Source organism: Artemia sp. Qi Xiang Cuo, chromosome 20 (assembly GCF_049724085.1).
Source record: "Artemia sp. Qi Xiang Cuo chromosome 20, ASM4972408v1, whole genome shotgun sequence".
Classification (NCBI taxonomy): Eukaryota; Metazoa; Arthropoda; class Branchiopoda; order Anostraca; family Artemiidae; genus Artemia; species Artemia sp. Qi Xiang Cuo.
The window spans coordinates 7,282,683-7,296,891 of record NC_142813.1 but is presented as its reverse complement, the minus strand read 5'-3'; positions in this window follow the sequence as shown (position 1 = coordinate 7,296,891).

Sequence of the window (14,209 nt, the reverse complement as noted above, 5' to 3'; positions counted from 1 at the left end):
TTATCTCATCATTTTTAAGCCAACCATCTCAAGTGGTCAAATACATGAATAATTTTTCAGGACCTCTCCCAGTCTATAACGGAATACCTCTAGGTATTATAACTGGACCCATCTTATTTAGCGTAATGGTAAAAAATTTGGCAGAAGATACCCCCTTACGATGGAAATTTGTGGATGATATGACTCTACTAGAGGTCGCCAGGAAAAATAGTCCACTTGAAATTCTTGAAGATGTTGCAATAGAGCCCTCAAAAATAAAATGTATGTAAACCCACTGAAATATACAATCCTAACAATCAATTTTCCAAACACAACACCCTCATTTACATCTATTTTTCCAAGTGAACTTATGACTCAAAAAATAAAACTTCTAGGGGTAACTATAACTTCCGATCTTAAATGGGAAGCCGATATTTAAAACATAGCCGAGCAAGCTAATATCTCCCTAGCTTTCCTTAAGCAATTGACAAAATATCAATGCCCGGCTTCTCATATTTTGAAATTTTACATATCTTTTATTCGCCCAACTCTCGAATATGCTTGCCCTCTATGGCATTTTCATTTAATAAAAATAAAACCAAAAGGTTAGAATCCATTCAGAAAAGAACCTTAAAAATAATCGCAGGGGAAGGAAAGTTGCCTTACTCCTACTTCTTACAAAACTTTAAAATCAAAACCCTGGAAAATAGACGACATGATCTGTGCCTCCGTTTTGGTGATAATGCGAAGGAGGGTGGGCGTGGGAGGGGGATTAGCTTCCCTCCAATCACTTTTGATTATTAAAAAGGGCATCAGCCCTTTCTATTTTCAATCGAAGGAGCCCTTTTAGAAGTTCCTACGACCACTCCTACGATACAAAGTGCCCTGGTCTAAACAACAACAACAAAATAAATACATTATACCCACATCGATCTTTACTATAAAAATGTCAAGCCTTCCAATCACTTTCGACTATTAAAAAGGGCACTTTCGATTTCGATTTCCAATCGAATGAGCCCTTTTTGAGTTTATACGACAACATTTCCTATAAACACGTTATATGCCCCCAGGGCATAATTTACAAACCTTACCCTAAGGGCTGTGAGGGTGGTATCAACCACGTTAAACAAAATGAATATCCCAAAATTTTGATTGGATGTGTCTGGGAAAATGGTGGGCGTGAAAGGGGCGTTAGTCTTTCTCCAATCACTTTCAACTATTAAAAAAGGCACCAGCCCTTTCAATTTCCAATCAAATGAGCCCTTTTGGAGTTTCTACGACAACGCTTTCAATAAAAACCTTATATGCCCCCAAGGGATAACTTACAACCGTCGCTTTGAGGGCGGGGGGGGGGGTTGTCATCCACAAAGTCCTAATTTCCAGATCTTTCTACTACGTTGAACAAAACGGCTATCTGAAAATTTTGATTGGATGTGTTTGGGGGAATGGTGAGCGTGAGAGGGGTTAGTTACCCTTCAATCACTTTCAACTATTAAAAAGGGCACTATCCCTCCCAATTTTCAATTGAATGAGCCCCTTTTGAAGTTTTTACGACAACTCTATCATTATAAACCTTATATGCCCCCAGGGCATAACTTGCAACCTTAGCCCTGTGGGCTCTCGGGGGATTGTCATCCTTAAATACATAATTTCCAGAACTTTCAACTACGTTGAGCAAAGTGGCTGTCTCTAAAATTTGATTGAATCTGTTTGGGCAAATGGTGGGCGTGAGGGGGCTTAATTACTCTCCACTCACTTTCGACTATTAAAAAGGGCAATTTCAATTTCCAATCAAATGAGCCCTTTTTGAAATTTCTGCAACAACTTCCTATATAAACCTTATGTGCCCCCAGGGCATAACTTACAACCCTTGCACTGAGGGCTCTGATGGGGTTATCATCCTAAAAGACCTAATTTCCAGAACTTTTGACTACGTTGAACAAAATGGATATCTCGAAATTTTGATTGGTTGTGTTTGGGGAAATGGTGGGCGCGAGAGGGGGTTTGTTGCCCTATAACCAGTTTTGGCTTTTAAAAGGGACTAGCCCTTTCAATTTTCAATTGAATGAGCCCTTTTTGATGTTTTTACAACATCGCTTTCTATAAAAACCTTACATACTTCCAGGGCATAACTTACAACCCTTGCCCTGAGGGTTCTGGGGGGATGGGTTGTAATCCTTAAAGACCTAATTTCCAAAACTTTCAACTACGTTGAATAAAATGGTTATCTAAAAATTTTAATTGGATGTGCTTGGGGAAAAGTTGAGCATGAGAGGGGGGTTAGTTGCCCTCAAATCACTTTCGACGATTAAAAAGGGCGCTAGCCCTTTGAATTTCCAATCGAATGAGCCCTTTTTCAAGTTTCTATGAGAAAGATTTCAATAAAAACCTTATATGCCCCCAGGGCATAACTTATAACCCTTGCCCTGAAGACTTTGGGGGGAGTGTCTTACGCAAAGGTATAATTTCCTGAACTTTAAACTTTGTGGAACAAAATGGCTATTTAAAAGTTTTGATTTGATATGTTTGGGGAAATGGTGGGCGTGGAAGGGGTGTTAGTTGCCTTCCAATCACTTTCGACTATTAAAAAGGGCACTAACCGTTTCAATTTTCAATTTAATGAGCCCTTTTTGAAGTTTCTACGACGTCGCGTTCTATAAAAACCTTATATGCCCCCAGGCTATAATTTACAACCCTTGCCCCGAGGGCTCTGGAGGAGTGTCCTCCTCAAAAACATAATTTATATCTGGAAATCCACAACACTGCACAAAATGGCTATCTAAAAATTTGATTGGATGTGTTTTGGGAAAAGGTGGGCGAGAGAGTTGGCTAGTTGCCCTCAAATCACTTTCGACTGTTAAAAAGGGCACTAGACCTTTGAATTTCCAATCGAATGAGCCCTTTTTCAAGTTTCTACGACAAAGATTTCAATAAAAACTTATATGCCCCCAGGGCTTAACTTATAACACTTGCCCTGAAGACTGTGGGGGGAGTGTCCTGCTCAAAGGTATAACATCCTGAACTTTAACTGCGTGAAACAAAATGGCTATTTCAAAATTTTGATTGGATGTGTTTGGAGAAATGGTGGGCGTGGAAGGGGTGTTTGTTCCCTACCAATTCCTTTCGAATATTAAAAAGAGCACTAGCCATTTCAATTTCTAATCGAATGAGCCCTTTTTGAAGTTTCTACGACAACGCGTTATATAAAAACTTTTTATGACCCCAGGGCATAACTTAAAACCCTTGCCCTGAGGGCTGTGAGGGGGTTGTCAACCTCAAAGACCTAATTTCCAGAATCTTTCAACTACGTTGAACAAAATTGGTATCTCAAAATTTTGGTTGGATGTTTGGGAAAAAGGTGGGCGTGAGGTGGGTTAGTTGCCTTTTAATCACTTTTGATTATTGAAAAGGGCACTAGCCCTTTGAATTTCCTATTGAATGAGTCTTTTTTGAAATTTCTATGACAACGCATTCTATAAAAACCTTATATGCCCCCAGGGCATAACATACAACCCTTGCCCTGAAGGCTATGGGGGAGTGTCTTAGCAGTATGAGTTTTAACCCGAAACGATGAAAAAAGTATTTGGTTTGAAATAAAAAGCTTAAATTTTATTTTTAAAAATAATTTATTATTACAGCATTACGCAATTTACGAAGGATTCGTGTAATCATTTATTTTCCTGAAACACAGGCAGCACAATGGCGCTGGTAAGTAAAGACTTGAAAAAAAGCAACCTTTTTAAAGCATTAAAGTAACAGACTAGAGTATCAAATAAAATAGATATAATCATTAATCATAATCAGAGCGTCAATTGAATATCTTTAATACACCAATGCAGCTTTTGTCCAAAATCATATATGCTGTAACGTTTAAATTTATTTTAGAAATAGAATTGTAACTTCATTTTTTTGCAATGTATTGTGAATAAATTACTAAGTGAAACAGCCAAGTAATGCATCAACTGAAAAGACATTAATTTCAAAATCTCAAAATTCTTATTCGATGTGTTTGGCAAAACGGTGGGCGTGAGAGGGGCGTTAGTCGCTATCCAATCAATTTCAACTATTAAAAAAGGCACTAGCCCTTTCAATTTCTAATTGAATGAGCCTTTTTGAAGTTTCTACGACAACGCTTTCAATAAGAACTTTATATGCCCCCAGGGCATTACTTACAACCCTTGCCCTGATGGCTATGGGAAGAGGGGTTGTCATCCTTAAAGACCTTATTTCCAAAACTTTCAACTGCGTTGAATAAAATGGCTATCTAAAAATGTTGATTGAATGTGTTTGGGGAAAAGGTGTGCGCAAAACCCCTATGCCTTCCCAAGGCCAGAACAAAATTTTGCACTTTACTGAACAAATATAAAAGTTTTTACTTTTATAACTCTAATAAATCAAATAATATAAACTTTTTGATTACTAAACATCAGCATATGTATATTAAACTGACAATGCCCATTCATTTGTATTTTTTCAGTAAAGTGCAAATTTTGTTCTGGCCTTGGGGGAATGATCGGTGTGGGGGGGGGCTAGTTGCCCTCTAGTCACTTTTGAGAATTAAAAAGGGCAGTAGCCACTCCAATTTCCAATCGAATGAGCCCTTTTCGAAGTTCCTACGACAACTCCTTCGATACGAAGTGCCTGACTAAGAAGAAGAAAAAAACACATTGTGGCCACATCGTTCTTTACTGAAGGGGCGTGGGGGGGGGGGGCTAGTTGCCCTCTAATCACTTTCGAATATTAAAAAAGGTACTAGCCCTTCGAATTTCCAATCGAATGAGCCTGTTTTGAAGTTTCTACGACAACGCCTTCTATAAAAACCTTATATGCCCCCATGGCATAACTTAAAACCCTTGCCCTGAGGGTTTTGAGGGGGTACCCTTCTCAAAAACATAATTTGCATGCGTACATCGACTACGCTGAACAAAACGGCTTTGTTAAAAGTCGGCTGGGATGGGTTGGGGAGACGGATGAGTGTGGGGGGGGGGCTACCTACCCTTGGATTACTTTCGACTATTAAAAAGGGCACTAGAACTCCCAATTACTAATCGAATTAGCCCCTTTTGAAGTTTTTACGACGACCCCTTCCATATGAAGTGCCTTCTCTAAAGGAAAAAAATAATACATAGTACATTGTGCCAACACCGTTCTTATATGCCCTCAGGACATAACTTAAAACCCTTGTCCCGAGGGTTGTGGGGGAGTGTCCTCCTCAAAAACCTATTTTCTATGTGAAAATCAACTACGATGAACAAAATGATTATCTCAAAATTTTTATTGGATGTGTTTGGGGGAATGATGTGGCTGAAGGCTGTGGGGGAGTGTCTTAGCAGTATGAGTTTTAAGCCGAAACAATGCAAAACTATTTGGTTTGAAATAAAAATCTTAAATTTTATTTTTAAAAAATAATTTATTATTACAGCAGTACGCAATTAGCGAAGGATCCGTATAATCATTTATTTTCCTGAATCATGGGCAGCGCAATGGCGCTGGTAAGTAAATACTTGAAAAAAGCAACCTTTTTAAAGCATTAAAGTAACAGACTAGACTATCAAATATAATAGATATAATCATTAATTATAATCAGAGCGTCAATTGGATATCATTAATACACTAATGCAACTTTTTTCCAAAATCATATGTACTGTAACGTTTGAATTTATTTTAGAAATCAGAATTGTAACTTCATTGTTTTGCAATGTATTGTGAATAAATTACTAACTGAAACAGCCTAGAATGCATCAACTAAAAAGACATTAATTTCAAAATCTCAAAATTTTGATTGGATGTGTTTGGCGGAACGGTGGGCGTTGGAAGAGGGGCGTTAGTCGCCATCCAATCACTTTCGACTATTAGAAAAGGTACTAGCCCTTTCAATTTCCAATCGAATGAGCCCTGTTTTGAAGTTTCTACGACAACGCCTTCAATAAAAACTTTATATGCCCCCAGGGCATTACTTAAAACCCTTGCCCTGAGGGCTGTGCGGGGAGGGTTGTCCTCCTCAAAGACCTATTTTCTATATGGAACTTTCAACTACGTTGAATAAAATGGCTATCTAAAAATTTTGATTGGATGTGTTTTGGGAAAAGGTGGGCGCAAAACCCCAATGCCTTCCCAAGGCCAGAACAAAATTTGCACTTTACTGAAAAAAATATAAATGTTTTTACTTTTATAAATTTAATAAATCAAATAATATAAACATTTTGATTACTAAATATCAATATATGTATATTAAGCTGACAATGCACATTCATTTGTATTTTTTTCAGTAAAGTGCTAGTTTTGTTCTGGCCTTGGGGGAATGATGGGCGCGAGTGGGGGGATAGTTGCCCTTCAATCACTTTTGACGATTAAAAAGGGCACTAGCTACTCCAATTTCCAATCGAATGAGCCCTTTTTGAAGTTTCTACGACAACTCCTTCTATACGAAGTGCCTGACTAAGAAGAAGAAGAAAAAAACACATCGTGGCCACATCATTCTTTACTGAAGGGGCGTGAGGAGGGGGGGGGGCTAGTTGCCCTATAATCACGTATCACTATTAAAAAGGGTACTAGCCCTTCGAATTTCCAATCGAATGAGCCTGTTTTGAAGTTTCTACGACAACGCCGTCTTTAATGACTTATATGCCCCCAGGGCATAACTTAAAACCATTGCCCTGAGGGTTGTGAGGTGAGTGTCCTCCTCAAAAACATATTTTCTATCTGGAAATCAACTACGCTGAACAAAATGGCTATCTCAAAATTTTGATTGGATGTGTTTGTGGGAAGTGATGGGCGTGGGGGGGGGCTAGTTGCCCTCCAATCACTTTCGATTATTAAAAAGGGCACTAGCCCTCTCGAATTTCCAATCGATTTAGCCCTTTGAAGTTTCTATGACCCCTTCCATATGAAGTGCCCTGCTCTACAGGACAACATAATACATAGTACATTGTGCCAACATTACTCTTATATGCCCTCAGGGCATAACTTAAAACCCTTGCCCTGAGGGTTGTGGGGGAGGGTCCTCCTCAAAAACATATTTTCTATCTGGAAATCAACTACGCTGAACAAAATGGCTATCTCAAAATTTTGATTGGATGTGTTCTGGGGGAATAATGGGCGGGGGGGGGCTAGTTGCCCTCCAATCACTTTCGACTATTAAAAAGGGCACTATCCCTTTCAATTTCCAATCGAATGAGCCTACTTTTGAAGTTTCTACGACGACCACTTCCAACGAAGTGTCCATTTCTAAAGGACAAAAATAATAAATAGTACATTGTGCCAACATCGTTCTTATATTCCCCCAGGGCATAACTTAAAACCCTTGCCCTGAGGATTGTGGGGGAGTTTCTTTCTCAAGAGCATATTTTTTATCGGGAAATAAACTACGCTGAACAAAATAGCTATCTCAAAATTTTGATTGAATGTGTTTGGGGGAATGATGGGTGTGGGGGGCTCGTTGCCCTCCAATCACCTTCGACTGTTAAAAAGGGTACTAGCCCGTCGAATTTCCAATCGAATGAGCCTGTTTTGAAGTTTCTACGAGAACGCCTTCTATAAAAACCTTATATGCCCCCAGGGCATAACTTAAGACCCTTGCCCTGAGGGTAGTTGGGGAGTGTCATCCTCAAAAACATACTTTCTATCTCGAAATCAACTACACTAAAAAAACTGGCTATTCCAAAATTTTAAGTGGTTGTGTTTGGGGGAATAATGGGTGTGGGGGGGGGCTAGTTGCCCTCCTATCACCTTCGACTATTAAAAAGAGAACTAGGCCTTTGAATTTCCAGTCGAATGAGCCTCTTTTGACATTTCTACGACAACGCCTTCTACAAAAACCTTATATGCCCCCAGGGCATAACTTAAAACCCTTGCCCTGAGGGTAGTGGGGGATTTCCTCCCCAAAAATATATTTTCTATCTGGAAATTAACTACGCTGAACAAAATGACTATCTAAAAGTTCTGATTGGATGTGTTTGGGGGAATAATGGGCGTGGGAGGGCTAGCTGCCCTCAAATCACTTTTGACTATTAAAAAGGGCACTAGAACTCTCGATTTTGAATTTAATGAGCACCTTGAAGTTCTACGACGCCTTTCCATAGGAAGTGCCCTGCTCTAAAGTAAAAAAAAATCAGCCATGGTACATTGTACCAACACTGTTCTTATATGCTCCTCAGGGCATAACTTAAAACTCCTTGCCCCTGAGGGTTGTGGGGGAGTGTCCTCCTCAAAAACATATTTTCTATCTAGAAATCAACTACGCTGAACAAAATGGCTATCTCAAAATTTTGATTGGATGTGTTTGGGGGAATGATGGGCGTGGGAGAGGGGGGGGGGCTAGTTGCCCTCCAATCAATTTCGACTATTAAAAAGGGCACTAGCCCTTTGAATTTCCAATCGAATGAGCCTTTTTTTGAAGTTTCTACAACAACGCCTTACATAAAACCTTATATTCCCCCAGGGCATAACTTAAAACCCTTGCCCTGAGGATTGTGGGGGAGTTTCTTTCTCAAGAGCATATTTTTTATCGGGAAATAAACTACGCTGAACAAAATGGCTATCTCAAAATTTTGATTGAATGTGTTGGGGGGAATGCTGGGTGGGGGGGGGGGCTCGTTGCCCTCCAATCACCTTCAACTGTTAAAAAGGGTACTAGCCCGTCGTATTTCCAATCGAATGAGCCTGTTTTGAAGTTTCTACGAGAACGCCTTCTATAAAAACCTTATATGCCCCCAGGGCATAACTTAAAACCCTTTCCCTGAGGGTTTTGGGGGAGTTTCCTCCTCAAAAACACATTTGTTATGTGGAAATCAACTACGCTGAACAAAATGGCTATCTCGAAATTTTGATTGGGTGTGTTTGGGGGAGTGATGGGCGGGGGGGCTAGTGGCCCTCCAATCACTTTTGACTATTGAAAAGGGCCCTAGAACTCTCGATTTCCAATCGAATCAGCCCCTTTTGAAGTCTCTACGACAACCGCTTCCATATGAAGTGCCCTGCTCTAATGTAAAAAAATAATATATGGTCAATTGTGCCAACATTGTTCTTATATGCCCTCAGGGCCTAACTTAAAACCCTTGCCTCTATGGTTGTGGGGGAGTGTCCTCCTCAAAAAGATATTTTCTATTTAGAAATCAACTACGCTGAAAAAAAATGTCTATTTCAAAATGTTGATTGGATGTGTTTGGGGGAATGATGGGCGTGAGGGGGGGCTAGTTGCCCTCTAATCACTTTCGACTATTAAAAAGGGCACTATCCCTTTGTATTTCCAACCGAATGAGCCTTTTTGAAGTTTCTACGACAACGCCTTCTATAAAAACCTTATATGCCCCCAGGGTATTACTTACAACCCTTGCCCTGAAGGCTGTGGGGGAGTGGCTTAGCAGTATGAGTTTTAAGCCGAAACAATGAAAAAACTATTTGGTTTGAAATAAAAATCTTAAATTTTATTTTTAAAAAATAATTTATTATTACAGCATTACGCAATTTGCGAAGGATCCGTATAATCATTTATTTTCCTGAATCATGGGCAGCGCAATGGCGCTGGTAAGTAAATACTTGAAAAAAAAGCAACCTTTTTAAAGCATTAAAGTAAAAGACTAGACTATCAAATATAATAGATATAATAATTAATTATAATCAGAGCGTCAATTGGATATCATTAATAAACTAATGCAACTTTTTTCCAAAATCATATATAGTGTAAAGTTTAAATTTATTTTAGAAATAGAATTGCAACTTAATTTTTTTGCAATGTATCGTGCATAAATTACTAATTGAAACAGCCAAGAAATGCATCAACTAAAAAGACATTAATTTCAAAATCTCAAAATTTTGATTGGATGTGTTTTGCAAAACGGTGGGCGTAAGAGGGGCGTTAGTCGCTATCCAATCACTTTCAACTATTAGAAAAGGCACGAGCACATTCAATTTACGGCTTAATGAGTCCCATTGGAGCTTTCTACGACAATACTTCTTTAAAAACTTCATAGGCCCCTAGGGCATAATTTAAAACTTTTGCCCTAAGGGCTGTGGGGGGAGGGGTTGTCATTATTAATGACCAAATTAACATGACTTTCAACTATGTTGAATAAAATGGATATCTAAAAATTTTGATTGGATGTGTTTTGGGAAAAGGTGGGCGCAAAACCCCAATGCCTTCCCAAGGCCAGAATCAAAATTTGCACTTTACTGAAAAAGAATATAAATGTTTTTACTTTTATAAATTTAATAAATCAAATAATATAAACATTTTGACTACTAAATATCAATATATGTATATTAAGCTGACAATGCACATTCATTTGTATTTTTTTCAGTAAAGTGCTAGTTTTGTTCTGGCCTTGGGGGAATGATGGGCGCGTTTGGGGGGATAGTTGCCCTCCAATCACTTTCGACTATTAAAAAGGGCACTAGCCACTCCAATTTCCAATCGAATGGGCCCTTTTCGAAGTTTCTACGACAACTCCTTCGATACGAAATGCCTGACTAAGAAGAAGAAGAAAAAAACACATTGTGGCCACATCGTTCTTAACTGAAGGGGCGTGAGGAGGGGGGGGGGTTAGTTGCCCTACAATCACGTATGACTATTAAAAAGGGTACTAGCCCTTCGAAGTTCCAATCGAATGAGCCTGTTTTGAAGTTTCTACGACAACGCCTTCTATAAAGACTTATATGCCCCCAGGGCATAACTTAAAACCATTGCCCTGAGGGTTTTGAGGGAGTGTCCTTCTCAAAAACATGTTATCTATCTGGGAATCATCTACGCTGAACAAAATGGCTATGTCAAACTTTTGATTGGATGTGTTTGGGGGAATGATGGGCATGGGGGGGGGGGGGCTAGTTGCCCTCCAATCACTTTTGATTATTAAAAAGGGCACTAGAACTCTCAATTTCTAATCGAATGAGCCCCTTTTGAAGTTTCTACGACGACCCCTTCCATATGAAGTGCCCTGCTCTAAAGGAAAAATATAATACATAGTACATTGTGCCAACATTGTTCTTATATGCCCTCAGGGCATAACTTTAAACCCTTGCCCCGAGGGTTTTGGGGGAGTGTCCTCCTCAAAAACATATTTCTAGCTGGAAATCAACTACGCTAAAGAAAATGGCTATCTCAAAATTTCGATTGGCTGTGTTCTGGGGAATGATGGGGGCAGGGCTAGTTGCCCTCCAATCACTTTTGACTATTAAAAAGGGCACTATAACTCTCAATTTCCAATCGAATGAGCCCCTTTTGAAGTTTCTACGACGACCACTTCCATATGAAGTGTCCATTTCTAAAGGATAAAAATAATAAATAGTACATTGTGCCAACATCGTTCTTATATGCCCTCAGGGCATAACTTAAATCCCTCGCCCCGAGGGTTGTGGGGGAGTATCCTCCTCAAAAACAAATTTTTTATCTAGAAATTAACTACTCTGAACAAAATGGCTATCTCAAAATTTTGATTGAATGTGTTTGGGGGAATGATGGGCGTGGGGGGGGGGCTAGTTGCCCTCTAATCACTTTCGATTATTAAAAAGGTACTAACTCTTTAAATTTCCAATCGAATGAGCCTTTTTTGAAGTTTCTACGACAATGCCTTCTATAAAAAACTTACATGCCCCCAGGGCATAACTTAAGACCCTTGCCCTGAGGTTAGTGGGGGAGTGTCCTCCTCAAAAACATATTTTCTATCTGGAAATTAACTACGCTGAACAAAATGGCTATCCCAAAATTTTGACTGGATGTGTTTGTGGGAATGATGGGCGTGGGGGGGGGGGGGCTAGTTGCCCTACAATCACGTATGACTATTAAAAAGGGTACTAGCCCTTCGAATTTCCAATCGAATGAGCCTGTTTTGAAGTTTCTACGACAACGCCGTCTTTAATGACTTATATGCCCCCAGGGCATAACTTAAAACCATTGCCCTGAGGGTTGTGAGGGAGTGTCCTTCTCAAAAACATGTTATCTATCTGGGAATCATCTACGCTGAACAAAATGGCTATGTCAAACTTTTGATTGGATGTGTTTGGGGGAATGATGGGCATGGGGGGGGGGCTAGTTGCCCTCCAATCACTTTTGACTATTAAAAAGGGCACTAGAACTCTCAATTTCTAATCGAATTAGCCCCTTTTGAAGTTTCTACGACGACCCCTTCCATATGAAGTGCCCTGCTCTAAAGGAAAAAAATAATACATAGTACATTGTGCCAACATAGTCCTTATATGCCCTCAGGGCATAACTTTAAACCCTTGCCCCGAGGGTTGTGGGGGAGTGTCCTCCTCAAAAACATATTTCTAGCTGGAAATCAACTACGCTAAACAAAATGGCTATCTCAAAATTTTGATTGGCTGTGTTCTGGGGAATGATGGGGGCAGGGCTAGTTGCCCTCCAATCACTTTTGACTATTAAAAAGGGCACTATAACTCTCAATTTCCAATCGAATGAGCCCCTTTTGAAGTTTCTACGACGACCACTTCCATATGAAGTGTCCATTTCTAAAGGAAAAAAATAATAAATAGTACATTGTGCCAACATCGTTCTTATATGCCCCCAGGGCATAACTTAAATCCCTCGCCCCGAGGGTTGTGGGGGAGTATCCTCCTCAAAAACAAATTTTTTATCTAGAAATTATCTACGCTGAACAAAATGGCTATCTCAAAATTTTGATTGGATGTGTTTGGGGCAATGATGGGCGGGGGGGGGGGGGGCTAGTTGCCCTCTAATCACTTTTGACTATTAAAAAGGGCACTAACCCTTTGAATTTCAAATCGAATGAGCCCTTTTTTGAAGTTTTTACGCCAACGCCTTATTTAAAAGCCTTATCTGCCCTCAGGGCACAATTTAAAACTCTTGCCCTGAGGGTTGTGGGGGTCTGTCTTCCTCAATAATATAATTTCTGTTTGTAAAATTAGCCCACTGGACGAAAGTAGCGTTTCGCAATATTGAGTAGAGGTGTTTGGGAAAATAAGCGGCATGGGGGGGGGGGGCTAGGTACGATCCAATTACTTTTTAACATTATAAGGAACACAAGCCATTTAAATTTCAAGTTAAATGATCCTGTTTTAACATTTATACGACAACGCCTTCTATAAAAAACCTTATGTTCCTCCAGGGCATAACTTAAAACCTTGCCTTGAGGGTTGTGGGGGATTTCCTCCTCAAAAACATATTTTCTATCTGGAAATCAACTACGCTGAACAAAATGGCTATCTCAAAATTCTGATTGGATGTGTTTGGGGGAATAATGGGCGTGGGAGGGCTAGTTGCCCTCAAATCACTTTTGACTATTAAAAAGGGCACTAGCCCTTTGAATTTCCAATCGAATGAGCCCTTTTGAAGTTTATACGACAACGCCTTCTATGAAAACCTTATATGCCCCCAGGTCATAACTTAAAACTCTTTCCCTGAGGGTAGTTGGGGACTTTCCTCCTCAAAAATATATTTTCTATCTGGAAATTAACTATACTGAACAAAATGACTATCTCAACGTTCTGATTGGATGTGTTTGGGGGTATAAGGGGCGTTGGGGGGCTAGTTGCCCTCCAATCACTTTTGACTATTAAAAAGGGCCCTAGAACTCTCGATTTCTAATTTAATGATCCCCCTTTGAAGTCTCTACGACGACTCCTTCCATAGAAAGTGCCCTGCTCTAAAGTAAAAAAAATAATATATGGTACATTGTGCCAACACTGTTCTTATATACCCTCGGGGCATAACTTAAAGCTCTTGGCCCTAGGGTTGTGGGGGAGTGTGCTTCTCAAAAAGATATTTTCTATCTGGAAATCAAATACGCTGAACAAAATGGCTGTCTCAAAATTTTGATTGGATGTGTTTGGGAGAATAGTGGGCGTGGGAGGGGGGGGGGCTAGTTGCCCTCCAATCACTGTCGACTATTAAAAAGGGCACTAGCCACCCCAATTTCCAATCGAATATGCCCTTTTCGAAATTTCTACGACAACTCCTTCGATACGAAGTGCCTGTCGAAGAAAGAAGAAAAAAAAAACACATTGTGGCCACATAGTTCTTTACTTAGGCAGCACTAGCACGCTGCTTATGATGGTTCTGTTCTGATTCAGAGAAAAGATTGTTGTTGCTCTTATGACAAGAGCTTGATCATTGTCCCTGATTCTTAAATGGCTAGGGTTGTGTTGGAGATGGATATTCTTCTGCCTCTGCAGTAGCGCACATCTAAGGAACAGATTGTTGTTCTATGGTACTTCAAAGTAGGTTTAATTTATTAGTGCGAGAACTGCTTTAGTGTTT